General features: G+C 39.2%; 1 long non-coding RNA gene, 1 other non-coding gene and 2 pseudogenes across 2 annotated transcripts; 1 reads left to right on the top strand and 3 right to left on the bottom strand.

Annotated features, from left to right (window-relative positions):
• The first annotated feature begins 2221 nt into the window (after positions 1-2221).
• TRNAA-CGC (transfer RNA alanine (anticodon CGC)) lies at positions 2222-2294 on the top strand. The gene has a single exon. It is a non-coding gene; the product is annotated as a tRNA-Ala (tRNA).
• A 6221-nt stretch (positions 2295-8515) lies between these two features.
• On the bottom strand, positions 8516-9414 carry LOC141844804 (1-aminocyclopropane-1-carboxylate oxidase homolog 2-like; annotated as a pseudogene).
• A 3610-nt stretch (positions 9415-13024) lies between these two features.
• On the bottom strand, positions 13025-13641 carry LOC141844773 (uncharacterized). The gene is made up of 3 exons (XR_012603193.1): positions 13560-13641; positions 13160-13205; positions 13025-13079 (listed from the first exon to the last, which is right to left on the bottom strand). It is a non-coding gene; the product is annotated as an uncharacterized LOC141844773 (long non-coding RNA).
• A 151-nt stretch (positions 13642-13792) lies between these two features.
• Positions 13793-14878, bottom strand: LOC141845666 (EID1-like F-box protein 3; annotated as a pseudogene).
• Between the last annotated feature and the right edge of the window lie 3205 nt (positions 14879-18083).

Genomic DNA, 18083 nt, shown 5'->3' with positions numbered 1-18083 from the left:
AACGCCTTTGTCTAGGACATAATCGTGTCAGAAAGAACTGCTGCAAACGGAGCTTTGTAAAATTAACTGATGTCGTTCCATAGCTTCTCCATAAACCCTAGCAACGGCCTGCTTCTTTCCCAGGCCTCCGCCTCTACTACTACGCCGCGGCGAAGGAAGATCTCATCTTCCGGTAAAAATCCAAAACCCGAGCTCTCTTAGTCCCACATCGTTAGCACGCTCATTCCTTTCTGAAGGTATAATCGTTGTCTTTGTGATTTTTGACCGCTGAGCTGGGTAGCGCCAGCTTGTGACCCAAGCGGGGGCTTTGAATGGTGTGGATGATGTTGTTTGGGTTCGGAGGCGTGTATCCTATGTACGGTAGCTGGCCTGTCCATTCCAAGTTGATAGTGAATCGGAAAAATTGGGCGAAGGCCTGCTTCGTTCGGTTCGTAGTGTGGTGGGCACCGGTCCAGGCTGGTTTCACAGAGCAAATACATCCACCCGCTGTCTACGGTGGAAGGATAACAGGCCGCTTTACATCGGATGCACATGACCCCTCTCAGCCCGCTTCAATCAGACAAACCATTTTTATTTTTTATTTTTGAAATTTCGGAAAAAGTAAAAAACACGAACTCTTTTAGTCCCAGCAGCAAAAGTTTTTATTTTTTATTTTTTGAAATTTCGGAAAAGGTAAAAAAACACGAACTCTTTTAGTCCCAGCAGCAAAAGGCTCAACCCCACATGAGCTCTCTTAGGCTACGTTTGGTTTCAGAGACAGGGACACAAATACAGAGACAAAAATAGGATTTCTGTCTCCGCCCCCATTTGATTTTGAGAGACAGAGACAGAAATAGGATTTTTGTCTCCGTCTCAGACAGAATTTCTGTCCACTATCAAACTGGGGACACTGAAATGGAGACGGAGACAAAATTTCTACTCATCTCCGCTTCCGGCACCGTCACGCCGCCGTCCGGTCATCGCCGGCCGTCGGGCCGGGCGCGTTGGACACGCAGTTCGCCGGCGTTCCGGTCGGTGCCGGATTCCGACCGGATTGTGGCGGAAATCCGACCGGAATCCAACCAAGAACAGAGCCCTGCGCGCCTCAGCCACTGTCTCTGTATTACCAAAATCAAACACGATACAGAGACCATTGTAAATGCGTCCCTGCCTCTACTGTCTCTGTATTTCTGTATTTCTGTCTCTGTATTTTTGTATTTCTTAAACCAAACGCATCCTTAGTTTCACATCGTTTGATCATCATTTCCGCCGTGCCAATATAATTGCTTTCATTGGCACCTCCATCGCCGAGCCGAGCTGTCCACGACCATGACTATATCAAGGCCAATGCCACCCCTGCGAGATTGATTTGCTGTAGTGGAAAAGGATTGAATCTTGATGAAGCTGAGATTCCGTTGTAGTTAACTATAATTTTTTGATTTATCTCCTTAAAAATGATTATAAGACCAACCGTGTGAGACCGTTGGATAGCGAATTTCACTTTGACTGTATAGTAGATTGCCTTAAAAAAAATTGACAAAAAGTGAAACTAATATCCAATTCCAAGTGATTCGAATCCATGGGAAAAAAATTCTATATGTAATTTTATATTATTTCACATCTAATTATTCAAAAATAAAATAAAAACTTAATTATTTTATTGAAGACTTTAATATAAAAGTCATTACTTTCAAAAGTTATGTCAAATTCATATTGTTTATTTCGAATAACTTTCTTAATTTAGTTATGTATTTTCTAAATTTTTTTAAAATTTTTTATCTATCTATAAATTTTAACCAACAGTAACTTTTGATGACTTTCATTACATTGCATTCATCATAATCCTCTAAATTTATGCATGTTTTTATTTTCAATTTTGAAACCTTAATAAAAAAATATTTTAAAATTACAAAAGAAGGTTAATAAAGAATAAAAATAAAAGTTATTTTTTTTACTTTTCTATTTTTTAATAGCTAATTACAAGAGAATAAAAAGAAAGTGAAATAAAGAAAAATTAAAAATAAAAAGATTACTTTACGTTGCTTTGGTCAAGCATCACCAAACTTGATACTAAAATTCAAGATTTTAGAGACATTTAAATTATAAATGAGTTTTAAACTCATTGCTAAGGGTAAAAAAAAAAATATTATTCATCAGCTTGTTCCATCGGACAACCAATTTTACATCCAAAAGCGTAATTCTAATTTTATATAATTATAAAAGTATTAAATAGAAAATATCTGGGGGTGTAGCTCATATGGTAGAGCGCTCGCTTCGCATGCGAGAGGCACGGGGTTCGATTCCCCGCACCTCCACATATTTTTACCTTAATTTTATAAAATATTTTAAAATAAATATATATTCCCAAAGCAACTAAATATAGAGTTGGCGGATTGGTTTCCTCAGTGCCTCAACATGCGAAAGCTACGGAGTTCGATTCTTCGCACTTCCTTTTTTTTATTTTTACTTTAATTTCTGTCATGCGAGAGGCACAATTTGATTCCCCGCACCTCCATATCTTTTTTTTTACCTTAATTTTATAAAACCTTTTAATATATATATATATATATATATATATATATTCCTACGGCCACTCAATCGAGATTTGGCAGAGAGCTCTCCTCAGGGCCTCGGGCATGGCCGCCTCCTCTGCTTCCCCCTTCCCGTCCGCTGGCGGGAGGCCGCCCTCTCCCTCTCTCTCCTCTTCGTCCTCCTCGACCCCCCAACTGGCGCCTCCTCCGGCCTCACATTCTGCGATACCGTGGCCGGCACCGGCACCGGCACCGGCCCCGGCGCCACCGAGGGCCAGCTCATCAAGGTAAAAAAACACTTTTACCGACTCCGCCGCCTACTTGACCACGGATTTCCCCTAAAGTTCGTTTCTTGCTCGATGATTCGGAACTCCGAAGGCGCATTACGTCGGCAAATTGGAGAACGGCAAGGTGTTCGACAGCAGCTACAGCCGCTGGCGGGCGGCCTCTCTCATTCAGGGGGGCGCCGCCGTCAAGGCCAGCGCCACCACCCGCCATATCACGTTCGCCGCCGCGAAGGAAGATCTCATCTTCCGTCCGGATTGTTAACTGGCTCAGGTAAAAAACAAAACCCGAGCTCTCTCAGTCCCACATCGTTAACACGGTCGTTGCTTCCTGCCTGTATAATGGTTGTCTTTGGATACTCAATCGCCGAGCTGGACAGCGCCAGCTTGTGACCCAAGCGGGGGCATTGAATGGCTTGGATGATGTTGTTGGGTTCGGAGGCGTGTATCCTACGTACGACTTCTGGCCTGCCCATTCCAAGTCGATAGTGAATCGGTAAAATTGGGCGAAGGCCTGGTTCTACCGGTTCGTAGTGTGGTGGGCACCGGTCCAGGCTGGTTTCACAGAGCAATTCCATCCACCCGCTGTCTACGGTGGAAGGATCACAGGTCGCTGTACATTGGATCCACATGGTCACTCTCAGCCCGCTTCTAACAAACAAACCATTTTTTTTTATTTTTTAAAATTTCGGAAAAGGTAAAATTATTCCCTCCATTATTAATTTTACCCTTCATTCTATTAAAATTGTGAAACTTTACAAAGAATTATTTGTTTTGTTCTTCTGTAAAAGCTAGCAGCGGCTTGTCTTTTCCTTGGCTTCTGCTTCTAGTCCTCCGCCGTGGCCGTGGCAATAGACAACGGCACACGCCCCCCTTCCGCCGCAGCGGCGAATCAAGATCTCATCTTACATTCGGCTTGTCAGCTAGCTCAGATAAAAAAACAAACTCTCTTAGTCCCACATCGCTTAATCTTCTTTACTTATGGCACATTATCATATCTGAACCTATACATCTCTAATTTACTCTAGAATAATATCAATAGTTTTCTTGTATTCTCATGATCTTATTGTCAGTTTTGATCAAAATTAATTCATGTACCTAGATAAGTCAATTTCAATTCAAACTTTATTAAATAAATTTTATCACTCTCATAAATCTCCTCATGCTAAACAACTTGTTGATTCATGATCCTTATCAGTTAAAAAAATTATTTAAAAATACCTAACTTTCTTTACTTTTGTTATAGTGTCATATTTGAATTTATGCACCTCTGATTTATTATAAGAGAACATTAATAGTTTCCTTGCACTTTCCTAATCTTGTCCATGCTAAAATTTTAAAATTTTAGAAACATTTAAGCCAGTTTTGAATAAAAACTATGGACTTAGATAAGTCACTTTCAATCCAAACTTTATCCAATAGGTTTCTTTCACTCTCATCAATCTCATTGTTCTTGAAAACTCTTGATTCATGACCCCTATCAGTTTAGAAAAATTATTTAAAAAGTTCAGACTTCTTTACTTTTGACACAATATCATATCTGAACCTAAACACTTTTGATCTACTCTAGAATAGTACTAATAACTTTCTTATACTTTTCCAATTTTGTCCATACTCAAGTTTCAATATTTTAGAGATATCTAAGTTATCAATGAGTTTTGATCAAAATTCATTATTAGGGGCCAAAAGTAAAGAAAGCTAAAATTTAAAAATAATTTCTGTAAATCGATAGAAGTCATGAATTAAGAGTTTGGAGTATGTGAGACTCAAAGGAATTGAAGGAACTTATTGGATTAGGTTTGAAATGAATCTAACTTATTTTAGTCTATCAATGAGTTTTGGTTAAAACTCATTCATCACTTAAATGCTTCTATAATCCTAACATTTAGTGTTAACAAAATCAAAGAAGCTATTGATGTTGTTTTAAGGTAAATTATATGTTTTGAAACAATACTATGCCAAAATTAAAGAAGATTGAATTTTTAAAATATTTTTCTCTAAATTGATAGGAGTCATAAATTAAAATTTTTTGAGTATTGTGAGACACAAAAGAGTGAAAGGAATGTATTGAATAAAGTTCAAACAAAAACTTACTTATCTAGTCCATCAGTCAGTTTTATTCAAAATTTATTCATGACTTAAATGCTCCTGAAATTTTAAAACTTTAGCATGAATAAGATCACGAGAGTACAAAAAAATTATTGGTGTCGTTCTATAGTAAATCAAAGTTGTCTAGATCTAGATATGATACTGTATCAAAAGTAAAAAAATTAAATTGTTTAAATAATTTCACTAAATTGATAAAGATTATAAATTTCAAGCTCAAGAGAAAGTGAAAGCAATATATTTTGGTTAAATCAAGACATATGCATGTGTGCCTACATATTTCCCAAGTATATTTATGTGTGTTCACTATGTTTTTTTAATTAAATAGTTTGTTTATTACCTTTATGTATGGACATCAAGAAATGCTACTCACTTCAAGACTGCTGCTTCTGTATCCTTCTAGTCAGTCAATGGTGTTACTTTGTTTAATTGATAAACTTTTCTGTTTATTAGTGCACTAATTTGTTGTTAGAATTATAACAGTAAAATTTAATTGCATAGTTATGGAGTGAGTATCTGATATAGGTATTTTTATGCATAGGATACTAATCTTTTAGCCCTTAATATATTGTGGATTAGGCAATTATGTTGGTGCTCACAGCTGAAGTAGTCAGTAATAGAAAAGAGTTTGATGCTATGAAGCTTCTAAAGGCAAGGGAGGGAATAAATTATACATCTACTTGAACTAGGGATTGAAAATAGCAAGAGAGTGTTAAGGCCCATAAAGGCCCATATACCCTGTTATCTATATATAGTTGTCTATACCTATTGTATTCTTATGCTTCCATATTATGTAACATGGTATCAGAGCAAGTCGATTGGGATTAGGTTTATTCGCCCTAATCTACCGCCGCCGTCAAATTTTTTTTTCTCTCTCTTTCTCCACGCGCCGCGAGTTGTCCCGTCCCGCTCTTCCGCGCGCCTCGTCTCTGCAGCAGCCGTCTCGCCGCTGTCTCGCGTCTCCATCCCCTGTACGCGACGTCCACCGCGAACCCTAGCCAGCGCCGCCGTCGTCTTCAAGTTTCAGCAGCGTGACATCTTTTCCTCCTCTGCCAAATCCCTAGCCAGCGCGACATCCTCTAGTTCGCTCTCTGTCCGCAAGCACGAGTCCTCGCCTGCACGTCTCATTCCTCGTCGCGGCCGAAGCTTCTTCTCCCGAGCACGTCGCGTTGGCTGCAAGCTTCCGAAGCAGGCGTCGATTTCAACCTCGATCTGTCCAAAGGCCAGCACAAGTCTCCTGAGGAGATCAAGCCGTTCGGTCAGGTGCTGTTCTTGCCCCCTTTCTCGATTGCATCGCCGTAGCAATCAGAGAAGGCTCACAGTTACGCTGCTGGCACCGTCCTCTCTTGGATACCACCGGAGAGGAGCTCGTCTTTTGCTCGCTGTCGCCAGAGAGAAGCTCGTCTTCTTCTCTGCTCGCTGTCGCCGGAGAGAAGGTCGTCTTCTTCTCTCTGTTTGCTGCCGCCGGCTGTCTGGAAGAAGACAGATCTGTCCTCTTCCTCGCTGCTGGATTGTCTGACCAGAAGAGGAGTTGAACCGTGTACTTCGCTCAAAAACAGGGAAACTTTTGCCACTGATTGAACTGGTTGTCAGGTTCTTCCTATTCTAGCTTCATTGGAGTTTGGCATTATTTTTTTTATTAATCTCTCAACATGTCTTCAATAAATGCAATAATTATTAATATCACCTTAGATGGTCAGAATTATCCAGAGTGGGCTTTCTGTGTAGAGACTGCATTAAGGGGTTATGGTTTACTTTTTCATTTAAATGAATCTCCACCTGTGCTTAAGAATGATGGTAGTAATGCTGCTGCAATAACAGAATGGCATATTAATGATGGAAAAGTGATGGCTGCCATGGTCAATAGTACTAAACAATCCATGATTATGAGTCTTTCTAAGTTCAAAACAGCTAAGGACATATGGAACAACTTGAAGAAGCGCTATGTTCAGGATAGTGGTGCTCTTTTACATAATCTCATGCAGCAAACTCATGAAATTATGCAGAATGATATGTCCATTGATGAGTACTACTCTGCTTTTGATCGTTTGATGGGATCACTGATTTCCATGATACCAGAGTGTACAACTGTTCCTTGCCCAACACACAAATTTATTGAAAAATTTTTCACTTACAGATTTGTTATGGGAGTTCGGGCTGAATATGATTCTATTCGTACACGATTACTTCACAATTCTTCTGATCTCACTATGGCACAGGCATTGTCTGATTTACTTGCTGAAGAAACACGTCTCAAATCTATGTCTTCTTCTGCATTTGTCTCTCATAGTGTGTTGGCAGCTTCTCAAAGGGTCAGTGTACCAAAAAGTTTCTCTTCAGAGCCCTGTAAGCATTGTGGCAAGACTGGTCATCTTCCAGAGAATTATTTTTCTATTCATCCAGAGAAGTTGGTTGACTATCGTGCACGTCGTGCTGCCCGTGGTACTGCTCGTGGTGCTCGTGGTCGTGGTACTGGTTCCACTCCTGGAGGTTCAGTGTCTATTGCTGCTGCTTCACCTGTTACTGCTACTTCGTCGTCTTGGGTACTTGATTCAGGGGCTTCTTTTCATGTGACATCTGATCAGTCCCAGTTGGTCGCTTGCAAGCCGGTCACTGATGGAGCTTCTATTCGGACAGCTGATGGTACATCTTGTCATATCACTCACCAGGGTTCACTTTGCAATCCTTATTTTTCTGTACCCAATGTTTCTTTAGTACCTCAGTTATCCATGAATCTTCTTTCGGTTGGTCAAGTTACCGACCAAAATTGTTTTGTTGGATTTGATGACTCATCTTGTTTTATTCAGGACCGTCGAAGCGGGAAAGTGATTGGGACTGGCCATCGCCGTAAAGGTGTTCCTAGCCTTTACATCCTAGATACTTTGCGTCTTCCTTCTTCCATTGAAGCCTCTGCTCGTGTGTCATCCGCTACATCGGGTTCTGTTTGTTCTTCCTTCGCCCAGTGGCATCATCGTCTTGGTCATCTTTGTGGGTCTCGACTGTCCACATTAATAAATAAAGGTTGTTTAGGTCATACAACTATTGAGTCTGATTTTCATTGTAAGGGTTGCAAACTTGGAAAACAAATACAACTACCATATTCATCTAGTATTTCACATTCTGCTAGACATTTTGATCTTATTCATTCTGATGTATGGGGTCCTGCACCTTTTCCTTCAAAAGGTGGTCACAAATATTATGTCATTTTTATTGATGATCATTCTCGATATACATGGGTTTATTTTATGAAACATCGCTCTCAGTTGTGTTCTATTTATCAGTCTTTTGTTCGCATGGTTTCCAATTTTCCAGGGGGGGGAGATAAGCACGTAGGTTTGCCCTATCAAAGTGGGTTACAACAGACTTGAAGTAGACCAAGAGCAAGTCTCTAAATATAAAACTTTCAGCAATTGCAGATTCTCATGCTTCCAAAGCAAACAATAATTTCATGGATAGTTTGTCAAAATCACCATTGGTTGTTTGTGTCTCCCTGATTTGCTTTATAAATCATCCCAATTAACTTGTCTAAGTGTATTTAAGCAAGTATGTCTTATCTTTCAACAATCAAAAAAGTTCATAAAAATGCTCATTTTATCCAAGGAGACATCAAGATCTCTATTTGATCGGCAATTTCTTCGAACCTAGAATCTCATGGGCGTTACTGCTGATAAGAGAACTGCTTACCTGCAGGAGATCGCCGATGTTGATGACGAGCGCCCCCGGAACCGGCTGCACATCCACCCACACGGCCTCCCCTCCCTCCAAATCCCGCTTCACCTGCAGCCCGCCGACGTCGTCCTGCAACAGTACAGTGAGAACGCCTGGGTCTGTGTGCTCCACCGTTCCCGCCGTCATCTCTGGCTCCGGGCACGGTGGGTAGTAGTGGCACGCCATAACTCTCCCCTCCAGGCAAGTGGCCTCCTCTAGAAATCTTGCATCAGCCCCCAACCCCTCCGCCAAAAGCCCCATCAACGCCCGCCCAACCGTCACCACGTGCTCGTCCCACTCTAACAGCTCCGCCCGGCACACAGGCGGGATCCGCTCCGGGTCGGGAGGGATCGGCCCCATGAGCATCTGAAGGGTATCACGCCAGCTGGCGGCGGTGGATCGGTAAAGATCTACGTTTGAGGAGTAGTTGACGCCACCAGTTTTCACGCCGCGTGAGTAGAAGGCGGAGCGGACGGAAGGAGGCAGCTCGTGGAAGGATCGGATGGCGGAGAGGGTGTGACTAAGGAGGGGAGGGGGATTCCATGATTGACAACCTGGAAGAAGCCAAAATCGCGGGACGCGGCGGCGGCGAGGGCGAGGGCGGAGGAGCGGGGGAGGGAGAGGTCGATGATGGGGACGGAGAGGATGGGGGACGACAAGGGGGAGTGGAGGGGGCGGGGGATGGGGTGGCGGAAGATGGCGGGGAGGGCGGTGACCGCAGATTCAACGAGGCCACGGACGCCGGTCTTGGCCTCGTCGAACTCCTTGAGCGCCGCAGCGTGGTCGAAGCTTTCGGTGCTCGCCATTTTTTGTTACGATAATGCCAATCGTGCAAGTCTAAAACATCAATTTTTATTTAAGACATAATTTACATTTATTATGTTTATAAAATAACATAATTTTAATATTAAAAATCAAATTACTTATTTATTTATTATGAGATATTTTAATATAACTTTTTTAAAAAAACTTTTCTTACAAATATTAAAATGGTTAATTAATTTGATAGTTAATTTATTTATATTTATTATAAATAAGGAAGGTACTATAAAACTATTTTCTTTATATAATTAATATTTTTAGTCTTTTGAAATATACAAAATAATAAAAAATAAAAAAATAATCCAATTTTTATTAGTTTTTCTTATCAATCCTTTCCTCCTCTCTTTAATTGCACCTCTGCTTTTCTCTTCTCTTGTGCTTTAAGCTTCTTGAGGAAAGTCCATAAGCAATCAATCTATTTTGAAGCACACGATTCTTCAATTAACTCTCTTGACACGCTTAAAGTGCCAATTTTTTATATTAGTACTTTTTAATTCACACGATCCTTAGTCAAATTTTTTGTCATGTACGATCATTATTCGATTTAAAATTTAAAGAAAAATTATATAAAATAGTGATTAGATTTACTATATTAATATGAGGTTAACTATTGAATTATGACTTAAATACATGAGTAAAGAATTATAATTGTAAAGATGAAGATGTTACAATTGATGTATGGTCATGAGGATGGACAAAATAAGAAATGAAAATATTGGAAAGAAAGTCAGAGTTGCATATGTTGAGAGAAAATTATGAGAGATACGTTTAAGATAATACAACTATATATTTAGAAATTAATAAAATACTCTAATTAAACGATATGATACTATAACAAATACGCTATCAAAAAATTTATAAAAAAAGAAGACTTAGCTTGGTTAGCAAGGTTGAAGCTTTCGGTGCTCGCCATTATGATAATGTCAATTGGATAAGTTTAAAACATCAATTTATATTTAAGAAATTCTTTACATTTATTAAGTTCATAATTTTAATATTAGAAATCAATTTATTTATTTATTTATTATGAGATATTTTAGTATAATTTTTTAAAAAACATTTATTAAAAATATTAAAATAGTTAATTAATTTTATTTGGTTTCAAATAGTTAATTTATCATATTTATTATAAATAAGGAAGGTAATTTAAAATTATTTTCTTTATATAATTGTATTAATTTCTGTTGGAATTAACAAAATACTTAAAAAGGAAATAATAATCCTTTTTTTTATTAATTTTCTTATAAATCTTTTCCTCCTCTCTTTAATTGCACCTCTCTTTTCTCTTCTTCTACTTTAAGCTTATTTAGAAAAATCCACGTGGCAATAAATCTATTTTTTAAACACACGATTTTTCATTTTAACTCTCTTAACACGCTTAAAAGTGCCAAAATTTTATATTAATAATTTTTAATTCACACTAATATCTTAGTCTATTTTTTTTGACAGAATAAAAATTTAAGAGTATTAAAAAATTAAAATTATATTTATTGAGAGAAAACTCTATAAGAAATATATTTAAAATTATATAAATATATATACTTAGATGATTAATAAATCTTTAATTAGATAATATAAAATTATAATAAATACGTTCATCAAATTAGGAAGAACTTGGAAAAAAAAGAGAGTTGTGATTCATGGGTTTTTTAATACGATAAAGCTTAAAATAATGAAAAGTACATATTAGATTAAATTAAACCGTTTAAAAGAGGCTATATATATTTTTAATTTTCTTTTCTTTTTTCCTTTATTTCACTTTTATTTTTTTATAATTAACTATTAAAAATTAGAAAACAAAAAAGTTTATATTTTTATTAATATTCTTTTATATATTTTTTATTTTTATTAAAATCCCAAAATAAAAAAAATATGAATAAATTTATAAGTCCGTTAAAAATATAAGGTATTAATATTTAAAATAAATATATTTATTCTTTTAAATTGTCAATAACTTTTAATTAAAACTCATTAATAGATTTATTTTTTTTTTTAAATTATATATATTAATTAAAAAATCAAGCAAAGCATGTCATTTTATATAAATTTAATTTTTTTTTAGGACCATAAAAATGTTTAATAAAAAAACTAAGTATTTATTTTTTATTCGATTCAATACAAATGGAAAGTATGGTGGAATTTTCCAAAATTAAGTGTACCTGACGACAAAAATTGACAGAATACTAAACCCTAACAAAAATCTCCATCGCCTCTAGCGCTTATTTAAGCGCTCATGTTCCTCTCCTTTCCGCCGCCGTCCCCACACGCTCCTCCCCATGCCTAATCGCCATCTCGATATTGCTGCCGTTGCGGATATTGTCGCCGCTGCCCAGGCCTCTGCGGATATTACCTGGGCCGCTGTGGATGCTGCCCGGACCGCTGCGCATGCTGCCCGGACCGCTGTCGATGCTGCCCTGACCGCTACGGCCGAGGCCGTCGCCGCCTCGGCGACTGCCACTGAGGCGGCAGCGGCCGCCGAGGCCGCGGTCGTCGCTTGCTCCGAGGCCGCTGCGGTCGTCGCTTGCTCCGAGGCCGCGGTCCAAAACATTCTGACGCCACCCGCACCACCCGCAGCAGCTGACGACGCACCCGCACCAGCAGACGACGCACCACCTGCCCCTTTCTAAGGTCCCTTTCATTCGGAAAGATAAAGAAGCGGTTCAGTATTATGATAAACGGAACTTAGGAAAAGAAAGAGCTAGTATGATATGATTCACTTCACTTAGTAAATGATCAGTCAAACTTCTGCGAGGTCCAATGCTTACGCTCCTTGCGTGGTATGAACTTGCAGTGCTTTTCCTTTTAATTCAGTAAGATATTTGTTTCTTGTTTGTGATGATTTGATGGAAAATACTTAGGGAATCTCCTTGCGTGGTATGAACTTGCAGTGCTTTTCCTTTTAATTCAGTAAGATCTTTGTTTTTTGTTTGTGATGATTTGATGGAAAATACCCAGGGAATCTCTTTGCGTGGTATGAACCTACAGTGCTTTTCTTTTTAATTCAGTAAGATTTTTATTTCTTGTTTGTGATGATTTGATGGAAAATACCCAGGGAATCAGCGAGAATTTTGGTCATCCTTGAATTTTCAAATGGTATACTCTTTCTTTGTAATCAATGAATTTAAAATATCACCCAACCTAATCAGTATAAAAGGAAAAAAATTATTTGAGAATAAAAATATATTGAGTTAATATTCTTTAAAGTTCTCAGAAAACTTCAAACAAAGAAATATAAGCACCAAATGCATTTCACACTTTCATTTTGCTTTAGGAAAAAGCATGTACCAATCTGCGGATCATCAGGATTTGCATCAATATTTCCGAGCAATCCATTTATTCTTGCAGTTTCAAGCTCATGGTGACAGCTGCATGAATCATGCTATCAAATTTTGCAAAAGAGATCAAGCAGAATTTGCTCCGATCCAGACATCAAGTTGAACTAATATTTTAAAGAACACACCTATGACCAGATAAGGTGGCATGGCTACATTTAATGTTCAACTTGAACTCCCCTACACCATAGTTAAGTTACCGTCATGTACTAAAGAATCGTATAGAAACTATACAAGAGTCTGATCTAAAGAGTTGTATACATGAAAGGCCATATTTTTGAAGGAAAGCGAAGGCAGTTGCTGCATCCCAATCATACCTGTCACAGCAAAAATCATGTTAGAACAGACGACAAGTAATGAAGATCATCGTGGTATAACCTTTAGTTGCAGTACGTACTGATGCTTAGTGGGTTCTTGAGGTTTTGGTTCTATCAGCAATGTTCCTGGAATGCAGGGGGAAAATATTTATAATAAAAGTATCATAAGATCATACACAAAGGGGCATCACTAAAGGAGATCATATAATATAAAATAAGCAATGTGGAAATCTTTCTAGGTTCTTCCATCTCTACACTGTTTGATTCAATCTTCTTTTTATAATTGACAGCAGGTTGAAGAAAACTTGCCTGTATATTTGCAAACATGAGTTTTATATAAGACACTAACACTTTATCATATGCAGAAAATCTACGGGTATGAAATGCATCAAAAGATGAATTTTGACATGCCCCTCAACAGAAATATGAAAATCCAAAACAAATTGTATTAATTGACTTAAATATACTAATTAGTAGTACCAAGTGATCAAGCTCTCTTCCCATATCAGTGTTGAGAAGAGTTTGATAACCTTCACGTCCACCCCAAAATAAGTAGTTCTCTCCTCCTAAGTAGTGTGTTACCTGTAAGAATACGTAGTTCCACAGATTACAATTTTTTTATTTATAGCTTCGAATTATATATATTTTCCTCTTTTTTAAAATAGATTATAAAATAGAAACTTAAAATATATAATTTATTATACAAATTCGGAAAAATATCTATTATACGTAGTTAGTGCTCGTTAATGTTAAAGCTACAGAACAGAACAGGGGAAGGAGAAAGGAAACAGAGCATAGCAGAGGATACAAAATAATGGGACAGAGATGGCTAGCATTGGACGTTCCCCTCATCGCCTTCCTCATCTTCCTCGTCGGTATTGTCGTCGGAGTCATTAGCGTCGTAGTGGTCGCCGTCGGAGGAGGACAGATGAGCCAACCGGCAATAGCCATGGAGGTGGCCGTTGACGCATACGAAGTACTCCAAGCTACCTTGATGGGCGCCGAGCCTCCACGCAGCGCTCCTCGGCACCATCCCCGCCGCCGTAATGCTCCACACCCGCGCGCCGCAGTAGGGGCACCGCACCAGCGCCTCCAGCTCCGCCCTCTTCCTGAGTAGACACGCCCTCGTTCTCGACCTCATGAACCCCCTGAACACGCCCCTGTACGCCCCCAAGTCCTCTCCTCCGCAGCCGCAGGGCGCCTGCGGGTGCTCGCAGGGATCGCTGACGAAGAGGAGATCGCCTCAGCACCGCCGCGGGAGGAAGCACCGGCCCGACGTCTTCGAGAACCGCGAAACCCCCACGAAGTGCTCCTTCGCTGGCGTCTCCACCGGCGAGAAGAACCGCGTCGCCGCCGCGCAGCCGCAGCAGAAGAACAACAGCTTCGCCAGCGCGTGCCACCCGCCTCCCAGCCGCCCCAACGGCTTCCCCCCGCTTGCTGTCAGCGCAGACACCATACGCGGCGCCCGCGCCGCGCACAGCTCCCGGAACAGCACCCGCCGGGCCACCGCCCGCAGCCGCCGGCTCAAGCACGCGACTAGGCAGATCACCTGCGGATCCCAGTTGATGCTCCGGAACACCAGGAACAGCACCATCTCGTCCATGATCCCCGTGTTTCCGTCGCCGGCGAGAGTGGCCGGCGACGAATTAGGCAAAGATTTACAACTCGGACGCCTACTACTACTCTCCATCGTCGCTCGTTGCATTCCGTAAATTCGATTCAACGATTTATCGAATCAAATTCTGGTGATGGAATACAAAAGATTGAGACGAACAGGAGGAAAGTGTTGGATTTGGCCGATTCGACTCTTGTCTGCTCCAAACTGACTTTAATTGGCTAATATAAAGGCTCCTAATCCGGGGCCGGTCCGGTTCGACTGGTTCAATTGTCGGACCGTCCTGATTCTTTTCGGCTCGAAAACGAGTCTGTACGCGTGGCGGCTCTACACTCCAACGGTCCGACCAGGGTCTCATCGGACTTGTGATCCGCTGATTCGCCGACACGCGTCCGTCAAAGCCATCGAGGACGTGTGTCGCGATCTGGTAGCCTCTTGACGGACACGCATGCTTTAAAATGGGGAAGGCGAAGGACACGTGGGCATTTCCCAGCTGTTCCAGATATCGATCTGCGATGGGCCCAGGAAAATATCTGCCGGAATCCGGCCAAATTTAGACCGGAATCGGCCGCTAGGCACTGGCAGCCGATTCCGGCCAAATCGCGATCGAATTCATCGGATTCCCACGACTATTCGGGCGGAATCCGACGCGGGGATGTGCGCTGGTGAGCTGTGCGTTTATCGGATGTGACGCAGCGGCCGATAGTGGTCGGATGGTGAAGCGGCAGCGGTGACAATGGTGAGGGGTCGGAGGAGTGCGCACGGATCGCGCAGGATACGGACCGTAGCATAGCAAATATATATATCAAACGTGCTATCTTGCGGTCCTCCTCGTACGCTCCTCGTGCGCTCCCACTCGAACCAGCCCTGCTCTAGTCGTTGTCGCTTCGCCGTCCGGCCACCGCCGGGCGCTGCATTACGCCCGATGGACGCGCAGCTCGCCGACGCACAGTTCGGCACCGGATTCCGACCGGATAGTGGCTAGAATCCGATGAATTCGGCCGGAATCGGCCGCTCGGCACTAGCAACCGATTCCGGCCAAATCGCGGTCGGTTTCCGGCCAAATTCCAACTGGAGACCAGCTAAGGAAGGATCAGCGACGGTCGGCGATCCTTCCTCGGCCGGTCTCTGCCCGGAATTTGGCCGAAAATCGATCGCGATCTAGTCGGAATCGATTGCCAGTGCCGAGCGATCGATTTTGACCAATTTGCGATCGAATTCGTCGGATTCCAATCACTATCCGGCCGGAATCCGGCGCCGAGATGTGCGTCAGCGAACTGCGTGTTCATCGGGTGTGACACGACGACCGACAGTGGCCGGACGACAAAGCAGCAACGGCGGCAATGGCGAGGGGTCGGAGAAGTGCGCACGGGTCACGTAGGATACGGACCGCAGCATAGTAAATATATATATATATATATATATATATATATATATATATATATATATAGAAGGATGATTAGATTTATTATATTATATGACATTGAATAGTGAATTATAACATATACCATATATGTGTGATCGTGTGAGGATGAATATATAAAAAAAATAAAAATATAAAAAAAATTATAATTATATTTATTGAGAGAAAATGGTAAAAGATATATTTAAGATAGTATAGATATATACTTAGATAATTAATAAATACTCTAATTAGGTAATGTAAAACTATGACAAATATGTTATAAAAAAAGAAAAAAAAACTTGATTAGACGATAATTTATCGAATAAGTCTAAAACAGCTATTTATATTTAAAAAATAATTTACATTTATACGTTTATAAAATATCATAATTTTAATATTAAAAATCAAATCACTTATTTATTTATTATGAGATATTTTAATATAATTTGTTTAAAAACTTTGTTTAAAAATATTAAAATGGTTAATTAATTTTATTTGATTTCAAATAGTCAATTTATCATATTTATTATAAATAAGAAAGACATCTTAAAATTATTTTCTTAATATAATTGTATTAATTTTTGTTGAAATTAACAAAATACTTAAAAAGAAAATAATAATCCATTTTTATTAGTTTTCTTATAAATCTTTTCCTCCTCTATTTAATTGCACCTCTCCTTTTCTCGTCTCCTACTTTAAGCTTCTTTAGAAAAATCCAGTTGGCAATAAATTTATTTTTTAAGCACACGATTCTTCAGTTAACTCTCTTAACACACTTAAAGTGCCAATTTTTATATTAATAATTTTTAATTCACACTAATATCTTAGTCTATTTTTTTTTTGACAGGATAAAAAATTAAGTATTAAAAAAATTTAAAACTGCATCGAGAGAAAATTCTAAGAAATATATTTAAAATAATATAAATATATATATATTGAGACAATTAATAAATATTTTAATTAAATAATATAAAATTATAATAAATACGTCCATCAAATTAGAAAGAACTAGAAAAAAAAATTTGTGATTCATGGGGTTTTTAATATGATAAAACTTAAAGGAATGAAAAGTACATATTAGACTAAATTAAACCGTTTAAAAGAGACGATACATATTTTTAATATTTTTATGTGTCTTTCCTTTTCCCCTTTATTTCACTTTTATTTTTTAAAATTAACTATCAAAAAATAGAAAAAAAAGTTTATATTTTTATTAATATTCTTTTATATATATTTTATTTTTATTAAAATTCCAAATTAAAAAAAAATTAAAAATATCAATAAATTTAAAAGTCCGTTAAAAATATAAGGTATTAATATTTAAAATTAATATATTTATTCTTTTAAATTATCAATAACTTTTAATTAAAACTTAGTAATAGATTTACTTTTTTTTTAAAATTATATATTAATTAAAAAGATCAAGCAAAGCATAAACCCTAACAAAAACCCTCCATCGCCTCTAGCGCTTAGCGCCTCCCCGAACGCCTTCGGTCTGCTTCGCCACTCTTTCCGTCCGAGTCCGTTCTTCCTTTCCGCCTTCTTCGAAAGGATTTGATTTGGCGGCAGAGTCTGCCACGCCGCTGTCGGTAATGGGATCAAAGTCGAAGCCCGACTACGAGGCGTTGCGAGACCTCTTCCGTCCGCACGTTGAGTCCTTTGATTACTTTATCGATGAGGGTCTTGAAAAACTATTTGTTGGAATACGCCCCATAGAAATCGTCGACCGTATAACTGGAGTCAAGCTCAGAGATATCCTTTATACATTTTTTCAGTTATTTACGTTATTTGTTTCTATTGCTTCGTTACGGTCGTTCCCTATCTTCCTCGATCATTTTGATGATCTATTTTTCCTTAACTGGCTTGAATACTTTCCTTAGATAATCCACAGTTACTTCCTCCAACAAAAGACGGGCGGCTACACGAACCCTTGTATCCCCATGAGGTTGGTGTTCCTGTTTCAAAAATTAAATCTTTAGTATTT

This window comes from Curcuma longa, chromosome 14 (genome assembly GCF_044706935.1).
Source record: "Curcuma longa cultivar G26 ecotype Majalengka, Jawa Barat chromosome 14, ITB_CL_G26_1.1, whole genome shotgun sequence".
In the NCBI taxonomy this organism is placed as follows: Eukaryota; Viridiplantae; Streptophyta; class Magnoliopsida; order Zingiberales; family Zingiberaceae; genus Curcuma; species Curcuma longa.
The sequence above is the reverse complement of the archived record's forward strand: the minus strand, read 5'-3'. Positions and strand labels throughout refer to the sequence as shown.